General features: G+C 39.2%; 1 protein-coding gene across 4 annotated transcripts in view; it reads left to right on the top strand.

Annotated features, from left to right (window-relative positions):
* The first annotated feature begins 12,861 nt into the window (after positions 1–12,861).
* Positions 12,862–12,949, top strand: part of B3GALNT1 (beta-1,3-N-acetylgalactosaminyltransferase 1 (globoside blood group)) — a 32,238-nt gene continuing 32,150 nt past the window's right edge. Inside the window, exon 1 of one of the 4 annotated variants that reach the window (XM_033409489.2) lies at positions 12,862–12,939. The gene's annotated coding sequence lies outside the window, so the exon portion shown is untranslated. The remainder of the gene's footprint in view (positions 12,940–12,949) is intronic. The other 3 variants (XM_033409498.2, XM_033409510.2, XM_033409505.2) reach the window with 3 other exon arrangements.

Raw genomic sequence — 12,949 nt, 5'->3', positions numbered from 1 at the left:
GTAGCTGTCCAGTTTTCCCAGCACCACTTATTGAATAGGCTGTCCTTTCTCCACTGTACATTTCTGCCTCCTTTGTCAAAGATAAGGTGACCATATGTGCGTGGGTTTATCTCTGGGCTTTCTATCCTGTTCCATTGATCTATATTTCTGTTTTTGTGCCAGTACCATACTGTCTTGATTACTGTAGCTTTGTAGTATAGTCTGAAGTCAGGAAGCCTGATTCCTCCAGCTCCATTTTTCGTTCTCAAGATTACTTTGGCTATTCGGGGTCTTTTGTGTTTCCATACAAATTGTGAGATTTTTTGTTCTAGTTCTGTGAAAAATGCCAGTGGTAGTTTCATAGGGATTGCATTGAATCTGTAGATTGCTTTGGGTAGTAGAGTCATTTTCACAATGTTGATTCTTCCAATCCAAGAACATGGTATATCTCTCCATCTATTTGTATCATTTTTAATTTCTTTCATCAGTGTCTTATAATTTTCTGCATACAGGTCTTTTGTCTCCTTAGGTAGGTTTATTCCTAGGTATTTTATTCTTTTTGTTGCAATGGTAAATGGGAGTGTTTTCTTGATTTCACTTTCAGATTTTTCACCATTAGTATATAGGAATGCCAGAGATTTCTGTGCATTAATTTTGTATCCTGCTACTTTACCAAATTCATTGATTAGCTCTAGTAGTTTTCTGGTAGCATCTTTAGGATTCTCTATGTATAGTATCATGTCATCTGCAAACAGTGACAGCTTTACTTCTTCTTTTCCGATTTGGATTCCTTTTATTTCCTTTTCTTCTCTGATTGCTGTGGCTAAAACTTCCAAAACTATGTTGAATAAGAGTGGTGAGAGTGGGCAACCTTGTCTTGTTCCTGATCTTAGTGGAAATGCTTTCAGATTTTCACCATTGAGGACGATGTTGGCTGTGGGTTTGTCATATATGGCCTTTATTATGTTGAGGAAACTTCCCTCTATGCCTACTTTCTGCAGGGTTTTTATCATAAATGGGTGTTGAATTTTGTCAAAAGCTTTCTCTGCATCTATTGAGATGATCATATGGTTTTTCTCCTTCAATTTGTTAATATGGTGTATCACGTTGATTGATTTGCGTATATTGAAGAATCCTTGCATTCCTGGAATAAACCCCACTTGATCATGGTGTATGATCCGTTTAATGTGCTGTTGGATTCTGTTTGCTAGTATTTTGTTGAGGATCTTTGCATCTATGTTCATCAGTGATATTGGCCTGTAGTTTTCTTTCTTTGTGACATCCTTGTCTGGTTTTGGTATCAGGGTGATGGTGGCCTCGTAGAATGAGTTTGGGAGTGTTCCTCCCTCTGCTATATTTTGGAAGAGTCTGAGAAGGATAGGTGATAGCTCTTCTCTAAATGTTTGATAGAATTCGCCTGTGAAGCCATCTGGTCCTGGGCTTTTGCTTGTTGGAAGATTTTTAATCACAGTTTCAATTTCAGTGCTTGTGATTGGTCTGTTCATATTTTCTATTTCTTCCTGATTCAGTCTTGGCAGGTTGTGCCTTTCTAAGAATTTGTCCATTTCTTCCAGGTTGTCCATTTTATTGGCATAGAGTTGCTTGTAGTAATCTCTCATGATCTTTTGTATTTCTGCAGTGTCAGTTGTTACTTCTCCTTTTTCATTTCTAATTCTATTGATTTGAGTCTTCTCCCTTTTTTTCTTGATGAGTCTGGCTAATGGTTTATCAATTTTGTTTATCCTTTCAAAGAACCAGCTTTTAGTTTTATTGATCTTTGCTATCGTTTCCTTCATTTCTTTTTCATTTATTTCTGATCTGATTTTTATGATTTCTTTCCTCCTGCTAACTTTGGGGTTTTTTTGTTCTTCTTTCTCTAATTGCTTTAGGTGCAAGGTTAGGTTGTTTATTCGAGATGTTTCCTGTTTCTTAAGGTAAGATTGTATTGCTATAAACTTCCCTCTTAGAACTGCTTTTGCTGCATCCCATAGATTTTGAGTCGTCGTGTCTCCATTGTCATTTGTTTCTAGGTATTTTTTGATTTCCCCTTTGATTTCTTCAGTGATCACTTCGTTATTAAGTAGTGTATTGTTTAGCCTCCATGTGTTTGTATTTTTTACAGATCTTCTCCTGTGATTGATATCGAGTCTCATAGCGTTGTGGTCGGAAAAGATACTTGATACAATTTCAATTTTCTTAAATTTACCAAGGCTTGATTTGTGACCCAAGATATGATCTATCCTGGAGAATGTTCCATGAGCACTTGAGAAAAATGTGTATTCTGTTATTTTTGGATGGAATGTCCTATAAATATCAATTAACTCCATCTCATTTAATGTATCATTTAAAGCTTGTGTTTCCTTATTTATTTTCATTTTGGATGATCTGTCCATTGGTGAAAGTGGGGTGTTAAAGTCCCCTACTATGAATGTGTTACTGTCGATTTCCCCTTTTATGGTTGTCAGTATTTGCCTTATGTATTGAGGTGCACCTATGTTGGGTGCATAAATATTTACAATTGTTATATCTTCCTCTTGGATCGATCCCTTGATCATTATGTAGTGTCCTTCTTTGTCTCTTCTAATAGTCTTTGTTTTAAAGTCTATTTTGTCTGATATGAGAATTGCTACTCCAGCTTTCTTTTGGTTTCCATTTGCATGAAATACCTTTTTCCATCCCCTTACTTTCAGTCTGTATGTGTCTCTAGGTCTGAAGTGGGTCTCTTGTAGACAGCAAATATATGGGTCTTGTTTTTGTATCCATTCAGCCAATCTGTGTCTTTTGGTGGGAGCATTTAGTCCATTTACATTTAAGGTAATTATCGATATGTGTGTTCCCATTCCCATTTTCTTAATTGTTTTGGGTTTGTTATTGTAGGTCTTTTCCTTCTTTTGTGTTTCTTGCCTAGAGAAGTTCCTTTAGCAGTTGTTGTAGAGCTGGTTTGGTGGTGCTGAACTCTCTCAGCTTTTGCTTGTCTGTAAAGGCGGGTTTTTTGATAATAACAATTCTAATGGGTCTGAAGTGGTATTTCATTGTGGTTTTGATCTGCATTTCCCTCATTATGAGTGATGTTGAACATCTTTTCATGTGCTTATTGGTCATCTGTATATCTTCTTTGGAGAATTGTCTTTTCAAGTCCTTTGCCCATTTTTGAACTAGAGTTGTGTGTGTGTGTGTGTTGTTGACTTTTAGGAGTCCTTTATATATTCTGGATATTAATCCTTTTCAGATATATGATTTGAAAATATTTTTTCTCATTCTGTGAACTGCCTTTTTACTCCATTGATAGTGTCCTTTAGCATACATAAGTTTTTAATTTTGATGAAGTCCAATTTGTCTTTTTTTTTCTTTTGTTACTTATGCTGTTGGTACCATATCAAAGAAATTATTGCCAAATCTGATGTCATGAAGATTGTTCTCTGTTTTCATCTGAGTTTTTATAGTTTTAGCTTTTATGTATAGGTCTTCAATCCATTTTGAGTTTGTTTATTTATTTATTTATTTTTGACCACAACACACAGCTTGTGGGATCTTAGTTCCCCGACCAGGGACTGAACTCGGGCCCTTGAAGTGAAAGCACAGAGTCCTAAACACTGGACCACCACTAAATTCCCAATTTTGAGTTAATTTTTATATATGATGTTGGATGAGGGTCCAACTTCATTAATTTGGAAATGGATATCCAGTTTTCCCAGCACCATTTGTTGAAAAAGTCCTTTCACCATGAATGGTATTGGCACCCTTGTTGAAAATCGTCTGACCATATATATGAGGGGTTATTTCTAGGCTCTCTATTCTATTCCATTGGTCTATATGTTTGTCTTTATGCCAGTTCACAGTGTTTTAATTACTGTAACTCTGTAATAAGTTTTGAAATCAGGAAGTGTGAGACCTACAACATTTTTCTTCTTTTTCAAGATTGTTTCTGTTATTTGGGGTCCCATGAGAGTCCACATGTATTTTAAGATGTATTTTTCTGCAAAAAATGTTAGGATTCTGATAGGGATTGCATTCAATCTGTAGATCACTTTGGGTGGTACTGAAATCTTAACAATATTAAATTTTTCATTCCATGAACACAAGATGTTTTTTGCATTTATTTGTGTCTTCTTTCATTTCTCTGTGCGATGTTTTATAGTTTTCAGTATACAACTCTTTCACTTACTTGGTTAAGTTAATTCCCAAGGATTTTTATTCTTTTTGATGCTATTATAAATGGAATTGTTTTCTTAATTTCCTTTTCACATTGTTCATTGTAAAATATTTCTCTTACGATGGGCAGGCTGAGCACCTTTTCGTGTGTGGTTTTTTTTTTTTTTTTTTTTTTTTTGCGGTACACGGGCCTCTCACTGTTGTGGCCTCTCCCGTTGTGGAGCACAGGCTCCGGATGCACAACCTCAGCGGCCATGGCTCACGGGCCCAGCTGCTCCGCGGCATGTGGGATCCTCCCGGACCGGAGCACGAAACCCTGTCCCCTGCATCAGCAGGTGGACTCTCAACCACAGCACCACCCGGGAAGCCCCCTTTTCGTGTGCTTAAAGGCCATTTGTATTTCTTTTTCTGTGGAATTGTCTGTTCATATTTTTTACTCATTTTTCTATTGCACTGTTGGCATTTTTCTCTCAATTTTTAGGAGCTCTTTATATATTACTAATATTAGCCTTCTGGGTCAAGGTTTCAGTCACAGAGGTATATGTATTTGTCAAAAATCAGAGAATGTACAATTAAGATTTGTGTATTTCATTCTATTTAAATTTTATATCACAAGAAACACCTTAAACAAATACTGAATTCTGGTTAATAATATACATGCATCAATATACCGGTTTGTGATTTATTTTGAAACACAACAAAAAATAATATAGATTGACAGATGGATAGAGATAAATTACATACATGATAAAGCAAGTAAAATGTTGATGGTAGGATCTAGAGGGTGCGTGTTCTCTACAAAATTTTTTCAACTTTGCTACATGTTTGAAAATGTTCATAATGAAATATTGGGGAAAATATTAGCCCTCTAATGATAGACATTACAAATATTTTCTCCAAGTTGTCAGGATTTTTTACTTGCTTATAGTTTTTCCTCATGAAAAGTGTTCTTTTAAAAGCTTATGTATAAATGCATTTATGAATCTTTTATTGCTTCTTCATTTTGAGTCATATTTTGTGGGGTTTTCCCTTTCTTATGTTATATAGCAATTCATTCACACTTTCTTCTACTACTTGCATTATTTTCTTTGTGTGTCTGTGTGTATTTCAGTTAAGTGATTATTTTTTAAGAAATAAATCACTATAGCTTCAGTGAAGTGCCCTGTGCCACCCTAGTCTCTGTCCCCTTACCCCTCACTAGAGGTAATCACTCCTGTGCTTTGGTTATATATGTTTACTATATATGATATATATACTTATAATGCATATATAAATTTATAATACATATATATTTACAATACATATATATATTTACAAACAATAATATAATTATGTTTTTCACATTTGTAAAACATATTCATAAATAACGCCTTTCTGGAACTTGCTTTCTTTGATCAACATTATATTTTTGAAATTTATCCAAGCTGAGAGATATAACTCTAATCTATCCATTTTAATTATTACATGAAATTCTTCCTAAAACATGCTGCATTTATTTATCAATCCTCCCATTTGTGCATATTAGTGTGTTTCAGATGCCTCTCAGTTAAAAGAAAGCTGTCATAAACATTGTTGTACACACCTTCTTGTGCACATGTGCATGTTTCTCCAGGGAAGACATCTAAGAGTGGAACCGCTGGTTTACAGGATATGCACATCTTCAATTTTATTAGATAAGTGATTTATACAATCATCAGCAGTGATTACTACCTGACAACTTAATATTATTGGACTTTAAAATTTCTGGCAATGAGTAGGTATAAAACTGTCTCATTGTGGCTTTAATTTGCATTTCCTTGATTCCTATGAAAATGTGCATCTTTTCAGATATTTACTGGCCATGCAGATTTCCTCTTCTGTAAATTGCTTCTTCATACCCTTTGTGAATTTTTCTACTGCCCATTTGCATGAGCATGGAAACTGTGTAGTCACACAGGGCCCTGCACTTAGAAGGGCCTTGTGCTTTGTTTAATGCTCTGCTGGTGTTGTTTTGAAATTGTTAATAATTTCTTACAAGGGGCCCTGCATTTTCATTTTGCACTGGGCTCCACAAATTGTGTAGCTGGTCCTTAGGCTAAGCCATGTTTGAACTGAGTTTTGACAGATAAAAAGGGATTCACATAGATCTGCATTGTTCAATATGGTGACCACTTAGCCTTATTGTTCAATATAGCGGCTACATTAATTTAAATTAAGTAAAATTAAAAATTCAGTTCCTCAGTCTCATGAGCTTTGTAACCCTTTAGACTGTGCCCTGTGGGGAACCACTGACCCACGTAAAACCAGAAGTGCATGGAAAGATCTGGGTTTGAGGAAGACAGCCCTCATGGTAATGTGAAGGACTAGATAGGCAACTCAGAAGTCACGGGAGCAGACAGAAAGCTCTGACACAAACCCAAGTGAGAAGTGAGGCTTTTGGGGGAGCAGAGGATCAGAAGGTCAGGGTCTCAGAGAGAGAAAATCCACAGGATCTTGGTGGCTGTCTGGACATGTGGAGTAATGGAGAGGGAAGAATTGAGGGTCAGACTTGGGCGACTGATAAATGGGGCTGCTTTAACCAAATCCAGAAGAATAAACAGATTTTATGGGAAGGTACTGAAGTTGGCTTGGACACATTCTTGAAGTATTCTGGGACAGCTGTTCACCAGTCTCCCTACCTGCTAAATGAAGGTAGTGGTAGCATCTATCTCACAGGACTGATGTATTACTAATCAACCGATACAGATATGTGAATACACTTTGTTAATGTTTAAGTGCCATATACATGTTATCTAGCATCAGTCCTGTATGTACCTGAGGTCCGATGGAAGGAAGAAGCAGGGGAGGGACTGAAATACTGCCTGCGTTTGCACAAAAGGAGCACCATCCATCTAGTTCAGTGAGACAGGAGATGTTGGAGGAAAATGCTGAAGAGAATGAAAAATGTGGATAGTCAAGTAAGAAATACAGGATAACAAATCATCAATTAGAAATACACCCCAGCTGCTTCTAAACATAATAAATTGTCAAAGCTTTCCATCAAGTGGAAGAAGATGGAGTTACAATGAGATCTGGGAGAAAACACATATTAAAAAATTCAACTAAGCAATTAGTAGCGGCATTTACTGTAGATTAGAAACCCTCTCCAGAATTACTTCTGCCTTGGAACATACATAGCATATATTCCAAACTGCTGTTACTTTTTTTTTTTTTTTTACTTGATAGCATATATTTATTGGATTTGTTTTTCTCCCCTTAACCTCACTCTTAATGGGCTCAGATTTTTAACATTCTCCCCTCCTCCACGTATTAATTTTTTTTATTGGAGTATAATTGCTTTACAATGTTGTGTTAGTTTCTGCCACACAGCGAAGTGAATCAGTCATACGCATACACATCCCCTCCCTCTTGGACCTCCCCGCCTGCACCCACATCCCACCCAACTAGGCCATCACAGAGCACCAAGCTGAGCTCCCTATGCTGCTACATTTTGATTTTCATCTGCAGACACAGAGTTAAAATGTAATATGTCCTTAAAGCTGATTGCTAGTTCAAACTTGTCATTAAGCATACTGCTTCCTAACGTTTGATTATATGTTTGGAAAACTGCTAGGAAGTTTAACAATGTGATTGATTAGACAGTATTTGGGTGTGAAACGTAACTCTTTGGTGCATGCTGTTCTTCCAGAATTTGGAGGTAATGTGCAAGATTCTTAAATTAGTTTTGCTTTTATGAAGTAAGCAAATAACCTGATGTTAAACCTTAGTTAGGCTACCTAATTAAATTCCGTACCTATCTATTGAAGATATATCACAGCAAGGCAGAATGGTAGGGCATGGTCCTTCCTTCAAGGAGCTGATATCTCTTAGCAGAGACACCTATAAACTAGTACTGAGGGAAATGAGTGAGTGCTCACAGAATTCAAAACAGTCTGGGGTGATATGGTCAAAAGGAAGAGTGAGAACAGTAGCTGCCATCAGAGATCAGAAATCCATAGTTTTATGACTCAATGTGAAGTTATCTGAATAAGGCTCTGAGAGCCAAGCTAATGTCAAGGTCAGCATCAGCCCTCCATCTCCCTGGGTGATGCGGACAGCAGAAATCCTCCACTTAGTTAAGCTGGCTGTGGCCAGGACATCGGCAGCTCCTCCCACTGACAGGGAGTCTGGCTGCCCATCCCTTCAATCTGGGCTGGCCTCGTGGTCTCCTCTAATCCACAGAATGTGGCATATGGGACCCTGTGTGATTCCCCAGCTATGCCTTAACAAGTCTGACAGCTTCCACCTCCACTGTCTTGGATGCTACCCACAGACTGACAATGGAGCCCCTGGAGGACGAGAAGCCCTGAAGATTCTCCAGAAGGAGAACCATGGCCTTCAGTGGATGGCATCACCAAGTGCCAGACATGGAAGTGAGGTCACCTTTGACCTTCAGCTTAGCTGACTTTCCAGTTCAGGGGTTGGCAAACCACAGCCTGCAGACCAAATCTGGCCCTCAGCCTGTTTCTTTGTAGGGCCCTTGAGCTACGAATAGCTTTTGCTTTTTAAAGGTTTGTAAAAAAAAAAAAAAAAAATTATCAATGAATAACAAAGAAGAATATGCAACAGACACAAAACCTAAAACATGCACGATCTACCACCCCTTACAGAAACTTTTGCCAGCCCCTGTTAGAGCTGAATATAACTGTGTGAGTAAATCCAGACAAAACCACAGAGGAGTCAGCCAACCAACCCTCAGAATCGTCAGAAATATTAAATGGATATTTTTAATATATGAGATGCAACAGATAACTGAATCACAAGCTGAATAAACGCTACACAAGGAACAAGGAAACTGCCTCGAAGGAAATAAGCTCTCGAAGGTTTTGGACCTTTTCTTCCCAATCATTTCACTTGAGAGGATTTCGTCCCCCTAGTCTGCTGTCCATGGCTCTGTTTTGCATCCTAGGGAGGTTTTGCCATCTATGAGCACATATATCCACTCATTATTCATAGGACATTCAAAACATTTTAAAAACAGGTATCGGAATATAACTTTTCAAAAATAAAAATACAGAATTTGTAAGATATAATATCAGTGTCCTAAAGCATCCTTCCAAATACAGAGGTCTATTTTTTTCCGTATATTACTCTATTTGCAATGGACCCTTCCTAGTTTTGTTACCAATGGATTTCCTTTACTTAGTGAGGTGAAGTGTCAGCCAAGGTGAGGTGAAGAATGGTTGTGATAAAGGCATCAGCAGGTAGCAATCACTTTACCCTTTGCAAAGGGCACAGCTACCTGCCAGGGCTGGAGCCAGAAAAAGAATCACAACCAGGGATTCAGATCTGAATATTTACACAGTGTCAAAGAAGTCCAGTGCCTAGACTTACACTGCTACTATCCACAAATAATTTTGTTGTACACCCATTTTAACTCCTATTTCCACCTCTATTATTTTCAGAGAACCTCCAAAATACCATAAATAATTTTTAAATGTACATTTCACGCCCCTATTCTTCTTCCTTCCCATAGGGAAAAAAAAAACAAAAAAACAATGCTTTTGTAAGGGAGAAGCAGTTGAACCAAGAAATCTGTAAACAAAAAGAAACGGGGGGGGGTACTTCCCTGGTGGCGCAGTGGTTAAGAATCTGCCTGCCAATGCAGGGTACACGGGTTCAATCCCTGGTCCAGGAAGATCCCACGTGCTGTGGAGCAACTAAGCCCGTGCACCACAACTACTGAGCCTGTGCTCTAGTGCCCGTGAGCCACAGCTACTGAGCTCCCGCACCTAGAGCCCGTGTTCCGCAACAAGAGAAGCCACCGCAATGAGAAGCCCACACACCGCAATGAAGAGTAGCCCCCGCTTGACGCAACTAGAGAAAGCCCGTGCGTGGCAACGAAGACCCAACGCACCCAAACTTAAATAATAAATTAATTAATTAAAAAAAAAAGAAATGGGGGCCCATATTTATAGTCTTCATGTAAATGTGTAGATCACAATTGGGGATGGGTGGTTATGACGAGGCTTGAAGTTAAACAGATGATCCAGACCCACCTGATTTTGAGCAAAGCACCACTATGATCAATACTACACATCTAAGTTTGCATTTGGCCTAGAGCAGTGTGGTAGCTCCTTTCCAAATATTTTCCCTCCGACTCCGCAGTGAGCCTCATCTCCTCGTGTTCATGCCTTGTCTGAATCCCTCCCCTTGAATCTTGAACAGTCCTATGCTTCCTATTGACCAATAAAATGTCACAAAAATGATGCAACATAACTTTCAAGTCTAGCTTCTGCCTTGCAGCTTCTGCCTTGGACTTTTAGAAAGCTGACTCTGATGAAATTCAGATCAACTGGCAGAGGCATGAGCAGACACTAATTTGCTGATGCAAACAAAAACCACTGATGTGATCCACTGACTGACTCACTAAAAATTATAAAAGTGGAGATACAGGCTCTCTGTTTAGAACCCTACATTTGTCTGTGGAATAGAAGATGCCCTTTGAGACTCCTCTTGTGGGAGCTGAAGTGGTCATTGTTATACAGAGTAAACTTGACATAGACCTCACCCAGTGGGGCTTATAAGCTTAAATGGATGAGCTCACACCCCCAGATGTTTGATATGAGCCAGAGACCAGGTGATCACAGACAGAGTTTACACACAGTATTACATATTCTTGATTTGTTTCTGTTGTTAGAATGGAACTGGGGGTTTAGTTTCAGGTATGCCCAGTTACATATAGGAAACTCCTCTTGGATTTTATCAAGCCTTCTTAAAACAGACATCACAAGACCTTGTAGAAAGTATCACTGCTTTTCCCAGAATTATCCACAGGAACCCTACAGTGGCCCAAACTCCAGAGTCCAGAGTTTTACTGTTCTTTGAATGAAGCTAGTACCTAATTCAATGAAGCGCCTAACACTGGGTACCAGAATGATCCAGATGATTACTCTATCCACCTAGGTGAATGGATTTGTAACCCATGTCCTCCTTGCAGGGATCTAAGACTTTCTCCTCCAAACAGATCCAAAGTCTCCACCCCACAGATTACCTATTAACCACAAAAGAGAAAATGTAGTTTAATAGAGAAATCTGGAGAACACTTCAGATTTCAGTGACCACTGATACTGGGACAACCTAATATTATGCATATAAAAATAACAGGGGTTTAATATTTATTATTATGTTCTTGCTGATGGAAAACAATAAGAGCACCTCATAAAGTGTACCATCTTAGAAGGATTCTTGCCATCTAATCAAACCTCTCAACCTTCCTTCGAGCTTACAGGAAATATGGGATCTAGAGAAAAAATTAAATGACATCAGGAGGAAAACAAGGTCAGACAAATTGCGAAAGTAGAATCCTCTGCCAAATAACTGGCCTAGACTCTTTAAAAAGTTAATACCACAAAAACAAAACAGGTGGAGGATTGCTCCACATTAAAAGATACAACCAGGGCTTCCCTGGTGGCGCAGTGGTTGAGGGTCCGCCTGCAGATGCAGCGGACGCGGGTTCGTGCCCCGGTCCGGGAGGATCCCACGTGCCGCGGAGCGGCTGGGCCCGTGAGCCATGGCCGCTGAGCCTGCGCGTCCGGAGCCTGTGCTCCGCAACGGGAGAGGCCACACCAGTGAGAGGCCCGCATACCGCCAAAAAAAAAAAAAAAAAAAGAGACAACCATAACAAATACAATGCATGAATCTTCACAGGACTCTCTTTTTTTTTGCTTTTGACTAGCAGCAGTCTTTAATGTAAATGTTAAGCAGAGATCCACACAAATTTGAAAAAAAGTCTTTAACTTAAAAGAGCTTAAAACAATAAAAAAAAGATTAAATAGACAATTCAGGAAACAGAGGAAACTTAAAAGAGAAAGTCCTGAGATTTGTCTTATTATCCATTCGGTAAGAGAAGATATTGCATCCCGTAAATAAGAACTGGACGCCACGGGACTACCTTTCTACAAAACCAATATATGACTTTTTTTGATAACTGGAGAAATTTGCATATGGGCTGGATATTAGGTGATGTCAAATTATTAAGTTTCTTAGATGTAATTTAGTTTCTTATGTGGTTGCATAGGGGAATGTCTTTGTCTTTACTTAGGCGAGAGAGAAAGAAAGCAGTTACCGCAAAATGTTGAGTTATTCATTCTCGGAGGAATGTACATGGCTGTTCACTGAACTATTCTTTCAACTTTTCACACCGTGATGCCTCTGCCGACCTGTTCACCGTGCCACAGACAAGCGGCCTGAATGGGGAACTGTTTTCAGATGGCACTGTTTCAGGGGTGCCAAGAGAGGAGAGTAAATACTGTTTCTGAATTAATTCAACAACCTCCACCCAGAGGCCGGTGCAACCAGAGCCCATACAGCACACTCAGCTCCCGCGCCTCAAAGCTTCTCCGTTCCTCCCAAGAAGCAACAGTTAGTGACAACTCAGGGTGGGACAGACCTTTGAATTCTCCAGACCAAAGGAGGGTTTTGAGAGGCATTTCTCGAGAGCATGCGACTCCCGGGACTCCTGTTCACACCCCAGACCATTGCAACCCCGACGTATCCCCAGCCTTCTTTTTCTATTGATTCTAGAAGAAGAACGCGCATTTCGTCTGCAAGAGCAAAGAACTTCCCAAGATGTCTTCTTCCCTTCATAGCTCTGTGCGAATTTTAATAAGTAAATACCTCCCGGACTGCCGCGAGGCCGGGCACTTACGCAACTTGAAAACAGGGCAAGCCGGGGCAAAGAGAAGCGAGTCTTCAACAGAAATCCTTCCCGAGGTCAGCCCATCGACTAACCGCTGCTAAGCTCAAATGTAAAATGACTACCTAGCACCCCGGTGCATGGAATGCAAGGTGAAGCCGA

Source organism: Orcinus orca, chromosome 5 (genome assembly GCF_937001465.1).
Source record: "Orcinus orca chromosome 5, mOrcOrc1.1, whole genome shotgun sequence".
Taxonomy (NCBI): Eukaryota; Metazoa; Chordata; class Mammalia; order Artiodactyla; family Delphinidae; genus Orcinus; species Orcinus orca.
Note: the sequence above shows the minus strand (reverse complement) of the source record. Positions and strands in the feature narration are given on the sequence as shown.